This window comes from Pan troglodytes, chromosome 2, assembly GCF_028858775.2.
Source record: "Pan troglodytes isolate AG18354 chromosome 2, NHGRI_mPanTro3-v2.0_pri, whole genome shotgun sequence".
Lineage (NCBI taxonomy): Eukaryota > Metazoa > Chordata > Mammalia > Primates > Hominidae > Pan > Pan troglodytes.
Window position 1 is genome coordinate 20,461,198 of NC_086015.1, and position 20,500 is coordinate 20,481,697.

At 42.2% G+C, this 20,500-nt stretch overlaps 1 protein-coding gene and 1 long non-coding RNA gene across 4 annotated transcripts in view; one reads left to right on the plus strand and one right to left on the minus strand.

Moving 5' to 3' along the window:
• RFTN1 (raftlin, lipid raft linker 1) overlaps positions 1–20,500 on the minus strand; it is a 200,507-nt gene that overhangs the window by 144,459 nt on the left and 35,548 nt on the right. The window lies entirely within an intron of this gene.
• LOC134809430 (uncharacterized) lies at positions 15,023–18,639 on the plus strand. The gene is made up of 2 exons (XR_010155144.1): positions 15,023–15,254; positions 17,758–18,639. It is a non-coding gene; the product is annotated as an uncharacterized LOC134809430 (long non-coding RNA).

Sequence of the window (20,500 nt, forward strand, 5' to 3'; positions counted from 1 at the left end):
AATTTTAAGTAATAAAATTTTAGTTTTTTGTTTTGGTGCCTCTGATTGAAAGTGGCAAGTGCTGCCTGAAACAAAAATTACATTACTAATTTCACAGTGGAGCAGGGAATAAGTATACACACAACTATTAGACAAAGGAGACTTTTTACCATTAAGACTTAATTCGATAGACATGGCTGTGGTCTGAATGTGTCTCCCCCAAATTTATGTGTTGGAAACTTAATCCTCAACGCAGCAGTGAAGGGAGGTGGGTCCTTTTGAGAGGTGCTTAGGTCATGAGGGCTCAGCCCTTATGAGTGGATAAATATCATTATAAAAGGGTTTCACAGACAGAGTTTGGTCCTTTTTGCCTTCTGCCTTCCACCATGTGAGGACACAGCATTCCACCCCTCTGGAGGATGCAAAAACAAGACACTATCTTGGAAGTGGAGATCAGCCCTCACCAGACACCAAACCCGCCAGCAAGTTGATCTTGGACTTCCCAGCCTCCAGAACTGTGAGCAAAAAAAATCTTTGTTCTTTATAAACTACCCAGTCTTGGGCATTTCGTTTCAACAACACAAAATAGACTAAGACAGACATTCTTTGAGCACCTACTATGTGCCATGCTTGTGTTAGGTACCAGGAAGATAAAAGGAAACAAGATGAGATGATTAGACAATAGAGGTGTACAAAGCCAGCAGGGGCAAGCATGGAAATAGATTGCTACAGCATGTTCTGCTGTATTATTCAGGTCCAGGTATGCTTGGGGTGCTGGGGTTTCAGGTAGTGGGGTGCTATGCCCAGGATACAGCAGAAAGGAAAAGGAAAAGTGTTTCTCTCACTGATATTTGGAAGACATTTTCCCTCCTCATGATGTGAATTTTTCCTTTCACTTGTCATTAATTCTGTTCATCTGCAAGAAGCCCATCTATCTATAGCTTTCCTTTTGCAGTAGCTTTTCAATAGTGGATCTTTATTGAGCTTTTCCATCTTTGTAAATCGTAAATTGTCCTTTCAACATGCATAATGACAAGCATTTCGACCCACACACTCTATTTACATATCATAGCAACAGCCTCTTATTTAGATGTCAAATTCCAGCAACTAAAAACTTAGATCCACAAAACAGCAAGAAGCCAAATAATTCTCAAAACCATAATGCTTTCCATAAACTTCAGTTCCCTTTGGGCAGTCCTTCAGGCCATATAGCTGTTCTTTTTAAATACACATTTATAATGAATCTGTCCATCTGTTTTTCTAGCAGATTAGAAGTACAAAAATCAGGGGAGTCATCTGAAAACATGGTGCTTAGCTTCACGAATTCCCTAAAAGTTACAACCCAGGGCTACTGGGTTTTCCTTTCTTTTCTTTTCCTTGAGACAGCGTCTCACTCTGTCACCAGGCTGGAGTGCAGTGATGCCATCACAGGTCACTGCAGCCTCGACCTCCCAGACTCAGCTGATTCTCCCACCTCAGCCTCCCGAGTAGCTGGGACCACAGGTGTGCACCACCATGCCCAGCTAATTTTTTGTATTTTTTGTAGAGATGAGGTTTTGCTGTTGCTCAGGCTAGTCTTGAATCCCTGGGCTCAAGCAATCCACTCGCCTTAGCCTCCCAAAGTGCTGGAATTACAGGTATGAGCCACTGTGCCTGGCCACTACTGTGTTTTCTGAAGGAAATTACTTTTAACAGAACCAGAAAGGACTAAGTAATATCCACAATGTATAACAGACACCTAAACTCTTACATGAAGAGTTATGTGCCCTAGTAGAAAACTATTTTTCATTTTCTCATATCTCAAAAGATTGAAAATTACAAATCCTAGCACTTTGGGAGGCTGAAGCGGGAGTCTCTACTTTAAAAACTTAAAAATGAGCCAGGAATAGCAGTGTGTGCCTTTATCCCAGCTACTTGGAGACTGAGGTGGGGCATTGCTTAAGCTCAGGAGTTCAAGGCTACAGTGAGCTGTGATCATGCCACTGCACTCAGCCTGGGTGACAGAGTGAGACCCTGTGTTTCTAAAATAATAATAATAATAAGTAAATAAATGAAAATTACAAATAAAACTCAACTCTACATTCAAAATTTTCTTAAAATTTTTCTTAAAAATTCTAGTCCATGTGCAGAATTCACTTGCTTAAATAAGCCATCACTCATATCTAGTCAATATCATCATGTTATAGAAAAAAGTTGAAAAAGGAATATATTATAGAATTATTGGCCATTGTTGTTTATTTAAATGCTAGAAAAAAATAAGATTTATATACAATAAGTTTTGAGAGAAGTTTATCATTTTTTGGTTCCTATAACTTTTAGTTATTTGACATTTGCAAACTAAACTGGAAAACTAAGAAAATTAAATGTGATTTTTTTCTTCTCAGATAACTGAAGCCAAGACATTTTTGAGAACATGAATTTTCCATATGATTGACTTATTTCAATGCTTTGAGTGGGCATAGCTTTATTCTAAATTTTTATGAATTTTAGAGTTGATTCAGAAATTACAATGTGAATATTATATAAAATCAGATAATAATATAGTATGTAAAATATGCATGGTGGAAGGAGTAAACTGTGTGGATTATTCTGGCCCTGCAAAACACAGAAGTGTCTCAATTTCTCTTTTTCCACCGTGATTTTTATCTATTGTGTTATTTTGATATTTGTACATTTACTGGGATCTGGCAGGATGAGTTGCACATGGGTAGCATTTATATTAACTAAATTTGGTTTTCATTTTAGAAACAAATTCCTCCTCTCTTCTTTTTTTCTGCTGCCAAAGCCCAATAGGCTTATAAATAAACACACGGCCCACAGGAAAGACTTGAGGAGGTTCAGGTAGACATTTCATTTGAATTTCCGGAGCCTGGTTTTATCTTAACAGCCCTCATACTCCTTGGACCACATCTGGGCAAGCAAAGTGAAGCGGGAAATAAAATAGTTGGATCAATGACGTCAACAACCAACGTCGCTGTCCAAAACCAAAACCTCACATTTCAAGCAGAGGCTGGGTGGGGAATATATATATTTTTTAACCTAAATCTTCTTCTTATTTTCTCCTTTTTTGGTGAGGGTAGAAATATCATGTAAGAGGCCTGTTACACAGATAACTAACGTGAGAGACACGTGAGCAGACGTCACTTGAGCCTCATTTTCCATGCCAAAATTCAGGATTTAAGGTCTAAAACCATAGAGAATATTTTAGAGCTAGATGGTTCCAGAAAATCTGAGACATGTGGCCACCACAGCTGTGATGTGGCCCACTCTCTCCCACCTACCCACCCCAGAATTTCTTACCCTTCATAAGGCAGCCCCTACTCGAGGCTGGCCAGACTTCTTCAACAAATGACAGACAAAGCAGGCTTGGTCCCAATGTAAAATGAAGTCTCAGAACCCGCTGCTCAGCCATTTTGGAGAGTGAGATGAGGAGGCCACGCCACAGAGGCCCTTGGGCAGCACAGCTGCCATGACAATATGGGCCGGTGCCAGGAATAGGAAGGATCAAGTTAAATGTTTGTGATCCAATAACAAAACCACAACACGGGCCCCATTAAGCAAGGTTTAGGTAGAAGCTAATGAACTGAATCTAATTTTCTTTTGACCATCTTTGACAAGGAATAAGCTCTGCTATAATGAGTTTCCTAGGCAATTCAAATATAGACATTACAGTGGGGCTCAATAAAAAAAACAACTCTCACAAAGGAGCTGATCTCCTCAAATAGACTCTAAGGTAGTTTAACTTGGAAGCATATATATATTTCTTTAAAACTCTTCCGTGAATAATCAGGAATAATTATCCATTTTAAAATACTTTTTATATTTCCATTTTTAATTAAAAATATATACACATACACGTACATAAATACATACACATATATGTATGAATTTTCCACCAGGAAACCCACACTAAGTACCTAGGGTTTTTCTGTACTAATTGAACACACTATCACACTATAACCCAAAGGCCTGGCCACAGACAATAGCAGATGCTTCAAGAGAAAGAATAGAGCCCTTTCAGCCAATTATACAATTACACGATATGACCATGTTTACATTATCAAAGGGAGGCAGACCAAATTACCTAGCTACTTCAAATTAATAACCCCATTTACCTCAATTATCTGGCAGGCAGGGTCTAAATAACCTGAGTAATTACTTCAATTCATTCAGATGGTATAGATTTGGCCTGTGTGTCCACAAGTAATTTTTCCTTCCAGTACACACACCTTAAACCATCAGCAAATATCAAAATGCACAACAGCAAACTCCTATCAGTTTCATCTATAAGCAGTGTAAGCAAATCCTCTCCATTATCTGGCAGATTAAAATTTGTTATACTCTTAATAATCCAGGTTGAGGTTTTCTTTTCTGACAAAAACTCGCTGGACCATAGAATTTTAGAGCTAGGAAGTACCATCCAGGGCCCACAGTCTAAAAGCCAGCTCCTGGAAGCAGTCCAACCAGAAATCCAGCCTGCTCACTCATAGCACGTAAGGCAAGGAGGTCTGAAGCCCAAATGCGTGGGTTCAAATCCTGGCTCTGCCACTTACTAGCTGAATGGCCTTGGCAAGTTCCTAAACCTTGCCAAGCCTGAGTCCTCTTCTGTACAATGGTGGTAATAAGGGAACCTGATTTATAGAGTCAGAACAAGGATTAAATGAGACAATCCACATAATGCACTTAGCATGCTTCTTGGCACATAACTACTATTGTTAAGCCCATACTATTATTATTCTTATAGCAGCACCACCTTTAATAGGTTCCCCCAAAGGATGTGTCCATGTCCTAATCCCTAGAACCTGTGAATAGTAACCTTATATAACAAAGGATGTGATTAAGTTAAGGACCTTGGGAAGAGGTGCTTATCCTGTTTTATACAAGTGGTCCCTAAATGCAGTCACATGGGTCCTTATAACAGACAGGCACAGAGAGTTTTGAGGCAGACACACAGGAGAGGACATAGGTACATGGAGCAGAAGGCAATATGAAGACAGAGCAGAGAGCTGCAGCTACGAGCCAATGAATGCAGACAGCTGCCAGATGCTGGAAGAAGCAAGGAATAGATTTTCCCTCAAGAAGGGGTGCGACTCTGTTGACACCTTGATTTCAGACTTCTGGCCTCCAGAGCTCCAAGAGACTACCTATCTATTGCTTTAAACCACCACATGTGTGGTAATTTGTCATAGACAGCAGCCCCAGGAAACTAATACACTACCTCAATGGGTGCAGGTCTCGTTTGACCTTTAAACTACAACTTGCAGATGTTAACAGTGACAATGATAAGGCCAAAGATAAAGGTGCCTAAAAAACGGAAACACCAAGGGCTGGTGTTATGAATTGAGCTTAACAAAAGTAAAGAAGCGGAAGAATGCAAGAGACAATAAGCAAAGAGGTTTGGTTGAAGGATACACAAGGGTTCGGGGAAGGAAACACAGGAAGCATGAGGCTAGAGCCTGATCCTGTAATGGTTCTCATCCACTGGAGACAGAAATCTACAATGCCAGTGTGTTGTTTGTTTCTAAATAACATGTTTATCCAGTCAGTACTCTATGCTTTTTCTTTTTATTTATTATGCTTGGAGTTTGTACAACTTCTTGAATCTATGGGTTGATCTCTCTTACAAATCTGGGGAAATTCTTAGCCTCAAACACTGCTTCTGTCTCATTCCCTCCCTCTCTGCTCCTTCTGAGACTCCAGTTATACATATCTTAGACTTTTCACTGTGTCCCACTTGTCTCTTATGCTTTTTTCTATATGTTCCATTTTTCCCTCTTTGCATTTCAGCTTAAATCGTTTCTATTAACCTTTCTTCCAGATCACTATTCTTGTCTTCTGCTACATATGATCTCTCTGTTAAAACCCCATCCATTGAGTTCTTAATTGCAGATATCTTTTTCAAGTAATAGAAGTCCCATTTTATTCTTTATAGATTCCAATTCTTTGTTTAAGTTTTTCATATTTTCATCTATTTTATCCATTAAAAATTTATTTTCTTGAACATATTAATTAGTTATTTTTAAATTCCTTTTTTGCTAAATATAATTCTATTCACTCTGGATCATCTGTGAATCTGTTTCTATCATTTGTTTTTCTCTCATTTTTGGGGAATGGTCACCTTGACACACCTAATAATTTTTGATTGAATACCAGACATCATGTATTAGAAAGTTGAAAAGATTTCTGATGAAGTTACCTTCCTCAAGAGATGGCTCTCCTTTCTTTTGTCAGGAAAATAGAGTTGGGGATGGGGGTGCGGGCTGATGACCTAAACCAATCAGGAACTATTACAAGACTCAGGTTGCTCCTGGCTTACACCCTTTGCTAGGACTTAGCCCTCCTGGACTTCACTGAGAGCCTGGTGTGTTCACCATGCCCCCACCCCTCCCAACCTCCAAAAGCAGGTACTGAACTGTAAATCCTTATTGTCTCAGCACCAGAAGATTACTCAACACCCCTTCTGCTTTCCGGAGGGATTCTGCTTATCTTTCGAACCTCTCGTCCCATGCAGTCCAGAATTTAGCAACTGTCTTGAAGGGAAAGCCAACTGTGCATTTCTGGCTCCTCAAGCTCCAATTTTGTCTCTCCACTCCAGTCCCAAGAGAACACAAACGCTCTGCAGGTTTATTTTTCCCAGAGCAGCAACATTCCGTCCAAGCAAAGCCCAGGTCCCCATTATTTTGTCAGCACTCAGAATTAGAAATCTCCCAAAAATAAAGTAGCTACAGATCGTCAGCTCACCTCTCCACAGTTCTCTTCTTCTTGATATTTTAGCCCCCCTACTCCTCATTGTTTCAACACTTCCCAGATTTAAACAGAATGTTGCTTTCTGTATTTTATATAGTTTTTGTTGTTCTTCTTGCGATCATTAGTTTGCCTCAAACTACCCAATCCTAGCCAGAAACAGAAATTTCTCATTTATATTTTTCAAAGTGTTTTCATTGTCATAATTAGTTCCCCCCCATATAAACTAATAATAAGAAGAAGGCAGTATTTTTTACTCTATTTTAGAGCACAGTTTGCCAGTGTTGGGCAAACTATGGCCCACAGGCCAAGCCCAGCCCACTGCCTGGTTTTGTAAATAAAGTTTTATTGGAATACAGCCATGTGCGTATTCCAATAAAATGTGCATATTGTCTATGGCTGCTTTGGCACTACAAAAGCTGTTGCAGATTTAAGTAGTTGTAACAGAGACCACATCACCCACAAAGCCCAAAATATTTACCATCTTTCCCTTTACAGAAAGTTTGCCAGCCCCTGCTTCATTTGAAGGAAACTGAAGCTCAGACACATTCAGTGACTCGCAAGTTAACTTTGGAGAGAAGATTGCATGTAAGGTTCCCTGATTCTTATTCCAGCCATCTCCCCACTCTTCTAATTTGCTTCCCATCACAATGATTTATTACAATCATTTTTTAAGATTAACACAACAAGGAGAAAGACAGAGGGGAATGAGTTTGAAGCAGACAGTCCCAGTAAGGAAAAGGGAGGTGTCTCAGTGAACACAATTAAGGGTCTTTCTATTTTTGGAATATTTGGGGAATTTTGGCAGTCACCTTGGAAATCTGCTAAAACAAATAATGGGAGGCAACTGTTCAAGGATGCCACTTCAAGGTAAAAAAAAAAAAAAGCCTTAGTATTTCATAGAGGTTTTTGTTGTTGTTGTTCAGAAAATGAACATGTAAGGAAGAAAAATGAGAAGTATCCTGAAGAATGTGTTCAATTTTTATCCATTTGATTGCTGAACGCTTTCATCAAGGCAATTCTCTGAGCACAGGAAAAAAATATCCCCAACAGAGGTTGGCAGCTCAGAGGGACACACACACACACACACACACACACACACAGACACACACACCCCATGCCTGATTAAACAAAATAATTTTTAAAAATCCAAAATCCAATACAGTTCGAAACTTCACAATAATTTAAAAGAAAGGCCACTTGCTTTCCCCTCTTCTGCTTTATACAAATACATGGTAATTTGCTTCTTTTTAATAATTTGTACAATCTGATGAGTGGTGCAATTTAGCCCCCATGTCAATTACGGATGCTAAAAATTTCAGAATTATAAGATCACCAAAATTATCACACCCACCAAAAAGACCTGCTGGGGACAGCTAATCTTTTTCTTTTCACTATACCTTGTGCAGAAGGCTGAGCAGGGGATGTCCACATCTTGCCAACCCTGGAGCTCCATTTTCCCAGGGAGGACTTGAGCGGGAAAAGCAAGATGTAAGGTAGAGAAAGACTAATTCATAAAAGTAAGGGAGTCATCCCCTTAAAAAAGAAACACAAACTCCTCTAAAAGGTGAGAAACAAAAAGCTCTCGGGCCTCCCTGACAAGATTCCATAGTTGTTTCTCTCAGCGCTTAGATTTCTCCAGAGGCAGAAAGGCAGAAGCAGAACTCAGCTCACATTTCTTTGAATGAGCCATTTAAATGCCCATCACTCCACATCACTCTCATGCTCTGAATTCTTCTGTGGCTCCCCAGTGCTCAATTTTGGGGTCCAAGCCCTTGAATGCAGGATACACCATGCACCACAATCTTGCATCTCTCATCACATTCCGTTTTCAGCCACTGTCTGCCTAGCACGTCCTGCTCTTGCAACAAAGAACACTTTTAACTTGCACCGCCCTCTCATCCCAGCTTGCAAAGGAACAGGTACACATGAGGACTGCATTCCTATTCAGGGATTTACGTGGGAAAAAAAGAAATCAGTGTTTTACTTTACTTTTAAAGATGTAATATCTATGAAATCTCTGTTGTCATTTACCTATGATAGTAAAAATATTGCAAAAATTACCAAATTACGAAGTATGAAGTGACCTCCAACATCATATACTCCAAATTCCTCAACTGGTGGTTCATGAAGCTCAGAAAAGGATGCAGAGGATTCCTTCTGTTCTCTGATGAACACTTAAGGCCGTTTCAGAGAAGCAGCCATTACGCCCCTTTCCTTCTGGGCCTGAACTCAGGCTCCTTCCTAATTCAAGGAAAAAGTAAAACACCAGCCATCCTCAGAAACCAACCTTCTTTACAGGCAGAAGTTTCTTCCAACCTGTTACCTGAGAATTTCAAAATTATACCTCCTGTCTGCCAAACAAGACTGCCAGCTTCTCAAAGCAAGAACTATACTGAGGTAGGTATAGACACTCATGTACACAGAGACACACACACACGGACACACACATACACAGACACACATATGCTTCTCATAGCTGAAAACATGGAAGGCAGTCCATCTTTCTAGACAGTGAGTATCTAATACAAGTCAAGACACAGTAATTACGCTACAGACAAAGGGAGGGAGGATAAAAAGGAAGGTCACTCTGATTGAAGAGCAGATGGTTAGTAGGGGGATGGATGCAAAGGCCAGATGTGGGAGAAAGAGAGTGGCAGGCCTAAGGTCAATTCTTATCTTGTCAGTGTGGAGAAAAATGTGTTACCAGCAGCGTTTAGTCTAATGATGTGTGAGAGATACACAAAACAAAAAGGGGAGTGAGGGTTTTGGGTAGAAGGAAATCATGATCGTAGTCCACTCCTGAGCTAAAGGCCTGAGCCTGGGAACCAGTGGGAGGAATGAAACAGAGGGATGCATAGAGAGATGCTGGAAAGAATAATCAAGTGGATATGACGGCATTGGAAATGAGGGAAGGCAGGAGAATAAACCACAGTGCCTTGGTCTTTCAATTTTGAGGAACAAAGATCCCAAGGTCAATAACACCTCACTTATGCAGAGGCCCCTTGGCTCACAAACTCAGCCATCCAGATGCAGCCCCCTCCTTCTCAGACTGCTCCAGTGCCATCCACAACATTCCACACAGGCCCTACACACAGGACATGGCCCCGGCAGCCTCCGCTGCCCGCCACTCATCCTCATCTCTACTGGATCCAGACACTTGACTCATTCGTGATCCTCAAACATGCCAAGCACATGCTCACCCCGGAAGGAGCCTTCTGTAAGAGAGTGGGCAGGGCCTGAGCCCGGGGAATGCTCAGGGTTAAGGGGAAGCAGAGAAAAGCCCTCAAAGAGGAGTGGCCAAAAGAGGTGATGACGCTGCGCCATGGAAGGGAAACCAGAGATGCAAAAAGCCAACGGCAGTTCATGCACATCAAAAGCTTCAGGGGCATACAAGTGAATGGAAACAAAGTTCAGTTGAAGAAAGGAATAAAGAAAGGAAGGAAAGAAGACAGAAATGGGTGAAAGCCTTTCACAGCAAATATCTCTGGCAGACAGAGCAGGGAGCAGACCCCAGAGGAAGGAAGTCTAAAAGAGCTTCATCCCTCACCCCACTCGTGCGTTTTGGCAGCACCCGCCTGAGAGTACACTTTGGGGAAAGAGGGTGAGAGAAGCAGGCTCGCTCTTACTACCACCCCCAAATTAATTCCTCAGCAAGCCTTTCCCATTCATTATCGTCATCTTTTCTTCATAAATCAAGTCTGCCAGACTCAAAGACTGGAACATTCAGGAAGTGCTTACTCAAAACATAGAAACATCAATATGGAGACTGCAGACCCCAGAATGATAACAGGGTGAGCTATATTTACATCCCACGGCTGGTGATGCCTCAGCACACTTCACTCTCTAGAAATTCCGTCGGCTTAATTTATGTGGCTCATTCCTCATTCCCTTTCAGCCGACAGGCTTCTTATCTTTTTCATTTGGAAACTTATCTGTAGGATTTCCCAAACCCTCACTGTCGTTCGTTTTTGAAGTATCTGCATTCTGTCTCGAGTTTCCGGTAGATAAGTAGGGCTCCCTTAGATGCTGTCTGCCTATACCCCATGACTGTCAAAAATGTCCCCACCCTGGGATCAGGCATCAGATCCTAACAACACTGACAGAGTGAAGGGCACGTTTCTCCCTTTGGTGGGATTTTCTCTTCCAAGCCATTAAAACACTTTAAGATGCCTTTTCATATCTTTGCTATCTTTAGATTAGATGCTTAATGCATAAATCAGCCCAAATAGAGTGATGGAGTAGCGGGGAGAGGCTGACGCATTTCCTCACGTACAACCCAGCGTTTGAGTTAAAAAAAAAAAAAAAACTTTACTCAGAAAAAAGATAAGGCTAAAATCAGATCTCAGATTAAAAATGGTAAGGAAATTGCAACTAGCTGTAGCCAATTCAAGCTGAGCCAATTATCACCAATCATAAAAGATGACTTATAAGAGGCCCTGGTGCCCCAGTACAATGGAGCAATTAAATCTTTATAACTGAGACAAAAAAAATGCCACATAATTAGACACAGCCAGAAAAGGGTATGTATGCTTCCCCTTCCTGTGGCTGGCCCATTAGGGCAGGCATGCAGCCATTTCTTCGCTGCCAAAAGGCCAATCCATTCCCCCCGTCACTCAGCCTGCCTGAATCGCATCTGACACTGGCCACTAAGGTGGAGTTTCCTTTGGCCACAGGCCACTAACAATCCTTGAGTTCCCTGCCTATCCCACGTCCAAATAAGTACAAGAATAACAGTGTCCTTATCCCACAGGTTACATGTGAAAAATATCTAGCTGTCTATTGAAGAAGTCAAGGGCATAGCTTCCGGAGCTAGGCACTAAGGTTCAAATCCTAGCTGCGCAACTCCCTAGCAGTTTTCTCATCTGTAAAATGTGCATAATCATAGTATATACTTCACTGAGTGTTGTGGGGATTAAAAGAATTAATATATGTGAAGGACTTCGAAGCGTGACTGGCATATATTAGGTGCTATGTGAGTTGGTTGTTGTTATTACATACTTCCCAATAGTATCATTATCATCATCATCATTATTATTAAGCACTTTACAATAGCAAGAGTTGCCATCAGCAGCCAGTTATGAGGCTGTTATGCTTATCCAGGCAGGACAAATCTGGGCCACTGGTTAGAGGAATGGAGAAGACAAGCTGACACCAAGAGACAGTGCAAAGGCAGGTGCACGACCTTCCACAGATGCCTGGTGCAGGCGGGAAGGAACTGGAGACGCAAAGTGGGACTCCAGGATGCCGCACTGGGGAGCATGGTAGGGCGTGCTCCACAGAGGGAAGGGGGGAAGAGAGAGGACCAGGAGCTTGGGGGCAGACATGCTGGCCTGAGGCCCCTCCAGGACTTCCACAGAGGACGGCCTTGGGCCCAGAGGATGCTTGCTCACCTTGAACATGAAGCTACTTCTTTTTCCCTCCTTGCACAACAGCACTGACTGGACACAAAGCCAAAGTCAACCCCAGGGGAAGATAGGACAAACAATCACAGCAAGTACATCCCCAAGGACCCTTTCTGTTGACACAGGGACATTTCCTGAAGGTTTATTCTGCCCCAGCCGCTCCAGATATGTTATCTCATTTCACCCTGACAATAACCCAGAGGAGCTGTGTGCTCAGAAAGGGTTAAGTGACTTGCTCAAGGTCATGGGGTTAGCAAGGAGCAGAAGTGGAAATTGAACCTAGATCTGTCAGAAAGAGAGGGGGGTCCAGGCTACAGACCCAGAAACTTGTGTTCTGACACCAGAGATGGGATTTCTCTGGGCCTTCATTTGTCTATCTTTAAAATGGGGATATTTGTCCTTCCTGCTCCACTTCTGGTATGACTGAGGATGCTTCTATAGATCAAGTCTCCTGCAGATAACAACTATAAACTCTGCACACACACACACACACACACACACACACATACAGACATAAAAACAAAACAAAACAAAACAAAGCAACTTTCTGAGGGCACTGGAGAGGAAGCCAAGGCAGGCAGATACTGGAGGGCATCAACACTTGCAAGAAAAGTACTGCACTGGGCGAGGTTTTGTCTCTGATGGCTTTTAGCCCAAGGGCAGGCCCTGGTTGGTACCATAGGAGCAGCTAAAACTTGGACAGAAACCCACAGTTTACTGGCTTGAAGAAACAGAAGACAGAACACAGGGCTACTTCAGCTGGTAGAATATGAAGAGAAAACCCCAGAAAGGAGAGAGCCAGAGAAAAGAGCCCCAGATTCTGTGTATAAACTCTGCCCAGATCTCTGGCAGACTCCTGAACCATGCATGCACGAGGTACTCCCTAAGCAACCTAGCTAAGGCTAAAAGAACAAATTTCAGCTGCCACCCAAGAGACAGAGTTGGCAGCTGGAGTCCAACTGCTTGTTTGCTAAAGCAAACAAACAAAATCAACAGTCATCAGAAGAATATAACAGAATCCAGAGTCTCCACACCATCACAGTCACAATGTCCAGGATACAATTCAAAATTACCACAAAAATGTCATAAAAAATGTTACCCATTTTAAAGAAAAATGGCAATCAATGAAGACCAATCCCAAGTTGCACAGGATGCTAGAATTAACAAACAAGAATTTCCAAATAACTATTATAACTAAATTCAATATCTGTCCAACCTACCTCACAGAGTTGTTAAAGGTAAAATATGCAAGCAAAAAGTGCTTTGGAAAGTTTCACATACACTACCTCTAAAAAATAAAAATAGAAGTGGTCTCCACTTTTTATATCTGTTCCCAAAAACCACAGAATAAAGCAAACCATTTTAATATGCATCACCTTTCTTCTAGGAATAAGTTATACTCAAGGACTGATCAAAACCCTATTTTTAAATAAATCACAAAGACAAAAATGTGTGATTATAATTCAAGGCCTATAATGCCTATTACACCACAAATCATTTTAAAATGCAAAATGGGCCACATGTCACAGTCTATTTTATGCAGTGGGAGGGGACAGTATGCATAGTGGTTACCATCATTGGTTCTGAAGTTAGACAACCTGGGCTCAAATCTTAGCCTCATGACAGAGAAGCTTTCTTCCAAGGTGAGTTACTTAGCCTCTCTGGACATCAGTTTCCTATTGGAAAATATCAATATTAATGGTCCCTGCCTCTCAGGATTGTTGCCATAATTCACATACAGGCCTGCATAGCAACTTGGTGCACAGTCGAGTGCTTAATAAATAGCAGCCACTGTAAAGGAGGTCAGGGAGAGAAGGGAACTTGCCCAGCATTGTCCAGCTGGCCAATTACAGAACAGGGAGTAGAACCTGGATCTATTTTTCCATTTTTAAAACTCTTCTTCACACAAGTTTTTAAATAGACACACATGCACTATAAATTGGTTATCCCAAGTTCCTTAAGCATTCTAAAACACACACATAAAAACACAAATTATAGCTCTGTCATGGCACAAGTTTGATCAAAAAATTATGAATTTTAGAAATCAGAATATTTTATTTTTAAACTATTTTTTATTCCTTTGAATTTGAAAAGTCTTAAGATGTGGTTTAAAAGGACACTGTCCTTTTTAAAAGGAGACCCTGAAAATTTTACATGAGTGTTTTTCTATTTCCAATCACTTTCACCAGCACCCACACCAAGCCTCAGAATTCACTCACACATAATCCTCGATAGCATCTTCATATGGGGGGGTCTCGCTGCAGCCTTTGTAAGCAGAGACCAAGCACCTCCTGAATATGGTTCTTTGCATTCACCATTTTTCTTTTCTCTTCCTTCCCATTTCCCTAACAGCTGACACAGCATTAAAGAAGTTAAGCTGTTAAAAAAAAAAGGCTTGAGGAGTTAAAGAGGAAAAGTCACATTTCTTTGCCTGAATAATGTGAGGATTGTTATACCTGTTTGTGAAACTTGGGACTTTGTCTTTAAAATAAACAAAAAACAAACAGGTGTTGGGATGGAAAGCCACTGAGAAAGGCAAAGTGTTCTTCTCTGCATAGCCCTCTTGCTCCCTGTGACCGAGTGAAGGGCTTGAGAAATAAACTACAAGTATTAAACACTAACTGTAAAGAAGAAACAGAGATCATCCAAATAGGCAGATCCAAACCTAAGCCAAGAGCCTCTAGCCCAGTTCTCGTTTTGTGAGAAGAAATTAGAACCTTAAAAAGTTTTCAGAATAAGACCCCAAACAACCAAGCCAGGAAGAGGACAGAAAACCTGGAGGAGCCCAAAGGGGTGCAGGAACTTCTGACAGGTGTATGGTGGGAGGACTGGACCAGGAGGCATTGATGAGAACTCAGCCAGAACATTCTAGAATTACAAGGAACAACCGGCCTGATTAATATGCGGAACCTTGGCAAGGCAGAAACGATTCTCAGTTATGTTTCCCACTCCAGGAGAATGTGACTTCCTGTTTGAAATGGAGGAGGGCTTTGTCCCAACACATGATGATCTTCACAGGCTGACATTCTGGTCTCTTCATTACACAGGAGTGACGCCTGAAGCTGAAGCGATTAACACAATGTTACACGACCGAAAGCTGAGGCAAGGGGCCAATGTGGAGCCATGGTGAGTCACCAAGAACTCTGGATTCTTCCAGGGGCTGGCACTACCAGGTTGACTGGCCCTGGGAGATTTCTTTCTCCATCAATGGCCTCAGTTTCCTCATCTGCACAGAGTCAGACAGGTAGGGCGACCCCAAAAGTTCATCTCCCTTCTAAATGATACTAGGAAATCTGTTGGCTATAAATGAACTCATCGATAACACTCATTTCCCATTTAGATTTTCTGAGGAAGTGACTTTGGACAACCATGGTGTACACACACGTACACACATACACAAACAGTACTTTCAGTCTGCAATTGCCTGTCTATTCCTTCAGCACAATTAGGTCAACACTGTTGACCAGAGTATACCACCTCCACCCCAATACTGGGCCAGACTCCATGATACCAGGTGACTGGGTGTGCTGTGGGGTGCCAAATGTCCACATATTGATCATCTTATCACACCTATTGAAAAATCCAGTAAGACTTGAAGTACCTTCCTGTTAGATGATTAAATAAGGTCCACAAAAATACTCTGTTTTCTTTCTTTTTTCTTTTTTTTTTTTTTCCTGAGATAGAGTCTGGCTCTGTCGCCAAGGCTGGCTTGCAGTGGTGTGATCTCGGCTCACTGCAATCTCTGCCTCCTGGGTTCAAGCAATTCTCCTGCCTCAGCCTCCCAAGGAGCTGGGACTACAGGCATGCACCGCCCTGCCTGGCTAATTTTTTTGTATTTTTTTTTAGTAGAAACGGAGTTTCACCGTGTTGCCCAGGCTGGTCTGGAACTCCTGAGCTCAGGCAATCCACCCGCCTTGGCCTCCCAAAGTGCTAAGATTACAGTTGTGAGCCACTGCACCTGGCCAAATACTCGGTATTCTTGAAAGCATTCTATTAGTACAAGGCATTTTTACTTTCTTCCACCCTGCTGGCTACTCCCTCAGAGACGGAGAGTCCCTCAAAGTCCTCCCACTTCTCTCTATCCTTCCCTGTCCTAGAAGCACGAAACCTACCTCTCCGGGCTGCCCTCGCCCTTGTGAACACTGACTTCTCTGACCAATGCCTGTGGTCCTGGTGACCTGGGCTGTGCCACATTCCACACTGTTCTATCGTGCAGTTGCCCACCCAATATGGTGAACAACAGCCCTTGGAGAGGGATTGATTAGGACAAACGTCCTCATTTTGCAGATGAAGGAATGAAGGTTCAAAGGAATTCTTTACATCATTCCTGTCTTGGGGAGGAAATCTTGCACTTACATTTGACTCTTCTTTGCATTTGGTATAAAAATAGCTATCATTTACTGAGAATTATCTAGGGGTCTAACCAATGCCTTTTCTGATGACTTTATTCAATTCTAACAACGCCAGGAAATATACTGCATTTTACAGATAAGAAACTCAGACTCACAGGGCCTAAGTAACTCATCCGAGGTCACAGAGCAAATGAGAGAGATGGGTCTCCCAGCAAATCTGCAGGCCTCAGCCCAGAGCTGTGCCACGCTAAAGCCCATGCTTTTAATCACTCTGCCAGCACTATTCCCTGACATGCAGGGTGATGGACTGATACACAGCTGCTGATTAATTAGTGAATGCTGCTGCTATTTGCCCTCCTCCCCCAAGATAAACAAAGGCTGGCCATGAGAAAGATACCAGTACACCCCCAGGAAGCCAGCCGATTCTCTGGTGATGAGTGATGCTGGGAACAGCAGACTGGACATCTATGGGCATCTGATGGCCACTTTAAAGCACTCAAGGAGAGGTGAGGAGAAAAAAAATAGGCTCCCCTCCAGTGCAATTTTTAAACCACTGATTCACCATGCAATGCAGTGTTAAAGTCAAAAGAACCTTAGCCACCACTGTATTTGCAACAATTCTGTACTTTGTTTTAAAAAGCACCATTTGTTAGCCCAACATTCCCCATGGAGCCAGTTGGGAGATGACATCTTGACAAGTTGGACTCTTTCGGGACAAAGAATACAAGCTGCATCAATCAGTTCTATTTCTTCCCCAGCCAGAATACACAGGACTAGCCATCAAAGGGTAGAAGCAAAAAATGGCTCCTCTCCTCTTAAACCTAGTGATATGGTTTGGATATTTGTCCCCTCCAAATCTCATATTGATATTTGATCTCCCACGTTGGAGGTGGGGCCTAGTGGGAGGTGTTTGGGTCATAGGGGCAGATCCCTCAGGAAAGGCTTGGTGTCCTCCTTCGAGGTAATGAGTGAGTTCACGTGAGACCTGGTTGTTTAAAAGAGCATGGCACCTCCTCGTCTCTTGCTTCCTCTCTCACCATGTGACACACCAGCTCCCCTTCCACTTGCACAATGTTTGGAAGCTCCTGGAAGCCCTCACCAGAAGCAGATGCTGACGCCATGCTTCTTGTACAGCTGGTGGAATCATAATCCAAATAAACTTTTTTTCTTTATAAATTGCCCAGTTTCAAGTATTCTTTTATGGCAATACAAACAGACCAAGACACCTAGTATGCTTAGAGTTTTGCTTACCAGCCCCACAATTTTTGAATCTGCAGATTTGGAGCTGCTGGTTCCCAAGAGAGGAATGCTTCCTCCAGGAGACACTGCAATGGTTTTACTGAACTAGAAGTTGAGATTGCCCCTTGGCTATTTTAGACTACCAATGCCACAGAAACAAAAGGCAAAGAAGGCAATTACCCTGCTGACTGGGGTGAATGATCCCAATTTCCACAGGGAAACTGGACTGCTGCCATTGCTGCCATACAACAGGGGCAGAGAAGAGTATGCCTGACACCTGGAGAGTCTCTAGAGTGCCTCTTGGTACTTCCATGTCCAAGAGTAAAAATCAGTGGAAAACTAAAGCAACTAACAGACACACAGAGAGAATCACTGAGGATTGAGATACCTAGGTTATTCCACCAGGTAATAAATAAACCTCTGCCACAGAAGGTGCTGGCTGAGGGCAAAAGCCAAGTCCCAGCAGTCACGGTTTCCATATTGAAGCAATGTTAATTCCTCCTCTCATTCCACCAATCCCAGATAAATATTCTATATCCTACAGACTGAACCAGGAAAATAATTCATGCCACCCAGAGACAGACACCATGCCAACTGGGACATTTTGTCTTCCCTTAAGAGTGTGAATACTGCATGAAGCATAGACACATCATAGGCAGAAACAAAGCTGTCCTGCTGTTGTGCCAAGTTGAAAATGTGCAGGAGGATATGTGAATGCTGAGAATCTGAAGGGTTGGACTGTGCTGGTCATTTAGTTGCCGTCTTTCTGATCCAAGTCTGACCTGTGTGGTGGGGCAAGGACTGTGCAAACTGCATCCTCGCTTTGCCAGTTGAATTTCTATTGGGTTCTGCCAGTAGGGGCTCAAGATGGAGAAGGCAGAGGGGAACCTTAAAGTCAATATACCTTTACAGAAAGCGGGTGTGCATGTGCAAGAGTTTTAAATTATTCTGAATTATTGCATTTTCATATTAATCATTCACTCATTCAGTCATTCAACAAGCATCCTCAGCACTGAGGCCCTAAGGATTTAGCTGCTTATAGAACAAGGACAAACCATGCCCTCATGGAGCTTACCATTATGGTTGGAGGACATGGTAAATACCACATAAACAATAATATGATTTCAGATGATCGTAAGTTACACAAAGAAAATAAGATAGAAAGCAGAGGTTGACAGTGAGTTGGGCAAGGAAAGAGGCTGTCTGGGGCAAGGTGGTAAAAGAAGGCCTCTCTGAAAAGCTAGCATTTAGGCAGAGACTATAAGGATGGGAGGGAAGAGGGAATGAGCTGGGAGAAGACCTGGGACCCAAGGCTTCTAGGCAGAGGGGCTCCATTACCCCATCAGACAGAAACACCCTGGGTCACGTGCTATAACAGGTATTTGGAGCAATGCCACAGTCAAAGGAGACTCACCATCGTGGGGGAAACTGTTTGCTTACTTCCAGTATATCCTACAAATCAGATATAGCTTAGTGGTTGAGTTCATGTCCTCACTCTGGCATGTGGTTATTTTTCTTTACTTTCAATTTACATTGCAAGCTGGAGAGAAATGAATTACATCCCCCTGGGTTTCTCTGTTCCGTACAATTAAGAAAAGCTATTTCTTAGTCATAAGGCGGATGACGACACCAAGATTTCCCATTTTCTCTCCGCAGGGAGGCTGTCATCACTCAATATTAATTGATCATACTTTTCATCCATAAAGCAGGGGCTGAAACAAATTTTTGGTCACAAAAATGGCAACTATTACACTATTAAGGTAAATTATTAATGGTGCCTCCATTAAAGCACACTCCTGCTCACATGGCATCAGCTACCTCAATGCATGGTTGTTTCTTTAATGGGGAAAAAGGAGTAAATTATTTGATTTCTTCCTGAAACTGGATTAATCACCTGCATCTATCTCATTTGAGGTTGCTGGGGATTTTCCACAGTTTCATCACAACTGAGAACACACAGATAGGGCTGTAATATGTCTTGAATTCCCAGCAGGAAAGTGTGTCAATTGAATGCAATTTTATTTTTCTGCTAGAGAGCAGATAAAGTGAAAACAGCAAGAAGACACAAGAAACTTTCACAAGTTGAGGAGAGCTAGTATCATTTAAAAAAATGTTTCCCTAGACAAATAATTTGATGCTTATTTTTAGAGAGGCTGTGGTGGTGCTGAATTAGGGAAACCTAGTTTAAAAAAAGAAAAGAAAAAGGAGAAAAACAATCAAGTTGTATCTACAAATAAACAACCCGCAATGAATCAGGGACATATGGGAAGAGCCGAACCTCATTACCACTGACGGCAGCGACCAGATGCTGGCACCCAGGAAAAAACAATTTTCCTATTCAAGGGAGGGCTCTGCTGCCCACACTTCCAATTCCTTCTCATTTATTTACATGAGTGCTAGGGCCTTGTGGAAGGCTAACCACAGGACATTTGCATCTCATCAATATGTTTAAATGTCACAAATCTTGACTTTCACAGCTGAAAGCCAGGCTTAGCCACTTACAACCAGGCTGATGAATAACTGTGGCTGACGCAGAAGGCATTTCTTAAACATATAATTTAATCTGAGAAGTGATGAGCTCTGCTCAACAGGCCCATGGCATGAAATTAGAAAAACATGCTAAGCATGTGTCTCCATAGTATCAAAGAAATGACAAAAATGGAAAAATGAACACAGTGATCATTTGCTTCTAGATTAGCAGAAGAACATCGTAGGGACCACTCTTGTTGATGGTCTTTGAAGGACCATTGCTCCCATCTCCCAGGTGCTGTGTGGTGGCTG